This window comes from Cariama cristata, unplaced genomic scaffold, assembly GCF_000690535.1.
Source record: "Cariama cristata isolate BGI_N322 unplaced genomic scaffold, ASM69053v1 scaffold745, whole genome shotgun sequence".
NCBI classification, from domain to species: Eukaryota; Metazoa; Chordata; class Aves; order Cariamiformes; family Cariamidae; genus Cariama; species Cariama cristata.
This window is the reverse complement of record NW_009617845.1, coordinates 1-4369: the sequence shown is the minus strand read 5'-3', so window position 1 is coordinate 4369 and position 4369 is coordinate 1.

The following is a 4369-nucleotide window of genomic DNA, read 5'->3' as shown; positions in this document are numbered from 1 at the left end:
TTACTGGGTGTTTTCCACTTTTCCAGAACATTACATTGCCTTCAAAATAGATTGTATTATACCAGTAAGTGCCGCTTTTGAGTCTTTTAATGCAAAACAGTAGGAGCATACAAAGCGTATGGTACTTTTCAGTTTCAAAAATATAAGTTAAAATTCAAGTGTTCCTTTGCCTAGGTAAGATCTGATTCATGCTTGTTTCAGCAAGTGAGTACATAATTCACGGAATACCTTTAATTTTACCAAAACCTGACTTTAAACCACTGTAGGACTTTTAGATAGTGTAAGCTAGTTAATTCACTGTCATATTTTGTAATTGTCAAGTCATGAGTCATAATTATATGTAAGATTTTTTTTATCAAGTGGTACTTCTAAAATGCTTGAAGTACCTATCTACTTCAGAAAAGTAGCAGGAGTAAGATGTTTTTAAGAGAGATTTTACTCCATTAAATCAAATATGAAAAGCATGTTTTCTGTGCAGTTCTGCAGAGTCTTAAGGCTCAAAGAACAATATTTGCAATTAGACAAGGATTAAGTGCACCTGTGATTAGGGAGAAGTTATTTGGGCTTTTGTACTAGAAAGTTCAAAGCTGCTTATAAATTTTATGTGCATATATTTTGTGTGTGCCTCATACACAGAAAGTGGTGAGCTACAGAAAGTGGTGAGCTGTGGGTCTTTGGATACAAATACCAGAGGATTCCAGCAATCCTCTTCATAGTTACAAGAACAAAGCTTACGGTGGCTTGTGTTGTCCTAAGAACACAGAAGAATATGCATGGCTTTAGTCAACATTTGCCTGAGATTTTAAGGATATCACAAGAATTTCACAAACTTGTTTAGAAATTGAACTGCTTCCTGCCCAAAGATACAACTTCTGGAGGTGACTGGGGGATTAATATGGAAAATTCTCTTTTAAAAATTGCTGTTTCCAGGATATTTTTTAATTGCAGTTTTAGGAATAGTCTGGTTGACCTTTGGCTTCATTAATGACCAAAACACTCAGTAGTGTTTCAGTATGTAAATGTGCCTGGTAATTAATATGCCACCTAACCTCTTCCTCTCCAGATCACACCAGTATCCATCCTATTATGCAACACACGTGGCAACCTTAACTCTGCTTCCTTTTCATTCTTCAGCATACAGTCCAGTGAGTTTTTCACAAAGCTAGTAGCAGTGGCAGGGTGGTTGCTAACAGAAGCATAGTCAAGATTGTGTTCCCTGTCTGTGATACATGGTAGTTAAAGTAGTAGGATGGATGGGTCCTAGTAAGAAGAGGCTATATAGGTGACATAAGACTTAGTCAAGATAAACCTTAGCACTTCACTAACTCTTGCGTATTTCCAAATTCTTAGTGTTTGCTTGGAGATAGGTTTGATGGGGGAATTACAGACCTTCAGAAGTTGAACTGCAAATAATGAAATGCTTTATTCAACTACCTTTAGGGATGAGTTTACTCATACTGGAAGATGGCATCCAGGAGAAGAGGAAAAAAATAAGAGAAGTTCTTAGAAAACAATTGTGTTTAAACATACGTACAGCTGTCATGCTTAACGTTTGTTTGGCTTTATCTCATCAGTCAGGCTTATGTGCTTCAGGCCTCTATCAATCAAAGCTGGATCAAAAATGACTTCATGTAGGTATTTTAAATAAACTATGCCTTTGTGCAAATGGACAGCTGTGCACCACAGAGTTTTTTTCAATTAGGACTCTAAAAAATGATTGAATATAACTAAAATCCCAAGTCTGTCTACTTAGCATGCCTCTCTAACAAGTTCTATGTATCTAGACAGGTATTTAGAGAAAGCAGGTCAGCATCAAAGTAGAACTTGCTATATTTCCCTACTAATTTCAAAGGCTTCCTATTTAAACAATTTAACTTTGTTAAATTTCGAGTTTTTCATAGGTGTAACTGGATCTTTACTGTAGATAGAAATGGTATAGTTCCTACTTCAGAATCATCAGGCTACTGGCATGCTTCAGATCTTTATAGTAATCTCGATGGTAATGTGAGAGAGTGTCCAATATAATTCATCAAGTAATTTAATTAGTGGCGCTTTTTAGCACCTACAAAACATAACCACAATAACATTTAGTTTCCTAAAATATAAGGAGCAGTTCTCTTGCATTTAAAAGAGAATCTATGGCAGCTGAACAGCATCATGGCATGCAGATAATTCAGGCAGCTGTACAGTGGTTTGTTACATCTGTCTCATCTCAACCACCTACTAGTCTTCATTCTCCTGAATTGCTAGCAACCATTCTTGCACTGTTCCAATTTTTCACTTTGTAATAGAAGCTTGCAAAAACAAAGCACACAAAGGATGCATGGTACAGTGTGTGACGTTAGAAACATTATTTTAGGACAACTTTATCATTCATATTGGAATGCAGAACAGGAAAATGCTGAATAGAGCTATATGTATCCTCAGTTCTGACACCACAACTTCAAGCTTTGTTCTTCTTTTCCATTATATAAAGTGAACACCTTTTACAAAGGCTGTGTCTGTATATATTATGTAACTTTAAATGTTACCTGTGTAAGATCATATCTTATATATATGGACACAGGTACACATAAGTATTTTTTAAATTAAGATTGTAATATCACCATATCTGCTCTTGGAAATCCAGGGGGACCAAAATATTTTAGCATTCAAAATATTAATTTTGTATCATTTCAAGTATATACCAAAACAGTTTCTGATAAATACTGATGCAAATGTTTATTGTAAATACTACATACATTATACATTCACTTAAGTTTTGTGGATTTAATCAATTTGACATTTTAGTAACATTGAAGAGCCTCAGTTTGGTTTACAGACTTGTGACCAGGTGGATATGGACATGCAAGATAAGGAGCATTGGAAATGATCTGATGCTGAAAAGCTTGAAACGTTGTTTTTGGAATGCTGGAATTCTTCAGGGACCTTCCAACCTTAAAAGCTGGAATTCTGGGATGTTTCTCAAACTGATTTTCCAAGTATGACACACTGTCATCCTCCAATGGTTCCACTTGTAATCCTAAGAAAGACTTTGTATATAGGTAAAGACATTGAGATTGACTGTATGGGGACATGAAGGTGTCAAATTAAATGAGGCTATTTTTTGTTTTTTTCAGTAATGGTTCTGAGTGTGATTGCCATGAAATTCACCTTTTAGTTAGTTCCTTGTTTATATTGTGCCATTGAAAAGATTGCAAGTTGTTAATCATTTGTGTTTTAAAAAAAACAAAACACACACTTCACCATGTCAGTTGCTTTAAACTCAAATTACCTCTTAAAAGACCAAGGTACATTTACCTCATGTGTATATAATGTTTAATACTTTTCAGAACATTCTCCAGGTTTGCAGTTACATGTTTCTAGAAATATGGGTGTTACTAAATTTACAACGTCCGCGGTACTAAATGTATTATCTGGTGCCCCAAAACACTTTTAATTTTCTGTATTTTATTGTATTAGCAAGTTTGCTGCTTTGTCACTGTAGCACCTGCCCTTACATAGCTGTGTGGATACTGCCTTGTAAATTTTACTTTTGGATGATTTGAGAATCCTGTACAGATGAGTGTCACTTTTTTAAACCTTACAAAAATGTGCATTTCCCTTACATTTCTGAAAATATGTATTGTATTTGTAGAGTATACATTTCAATGGATTGTAAATAGGACAGTAGAAGAGCGGATGCTTATGTTAAGTCCTAACACTACAGTAGAGAGATTAAAGCAGTGAGAATAAATAACTTTTTTTTCAAAATGCATGAGTGGTCTTTCAGAGGAAGAAATTGTAGGTACGTATGGTTTTGGGTGTGATGATCTTACCTGGCAAAATATGGGTTTACTGTGGATTCCTTTCCTCAGAAGGAATTTCTGCTGGTATAAAAATAAAGGGGTTAGCTAATGCTGAGGCAATCCATCTCATCTATGCTATACCCATAATGATAAAGTGCCTGATCTTCATTGTGTCCTGCAATAATGTTTGAATAAGTACCTTGCTGGTGTCGCAGAATGACAGAATGGTCAGGGTTGGAAGGGACCTCTGGAGATCATCTAGTCCACTGCCCTTGCCAAAGCAGGGTCACCTACACCAAGTTGCACAGGATCATGTTCAGGCGGGTTTTGAATATCTCCAGAGAAGGAGACTCCACAACCTCTCTGGGCAGCCTGTTCCACTGCTCTGCCACCCTGAAAGTACAGAAGTTCTCGTATTCAGGTGGAACTTCCTGAGTTTCAGTTTGTGCCCGTTGCCCCTTAACCTGTCGCTGGGCACCACTGAAAAGAGTCTGGCCCCATCCTCTTGACACCCACCCTTAAGGTATTTAGAAGCATTGACAAGATCCCTGTTCAGTCTGCTCTTCTCTAGGCTGAACAGA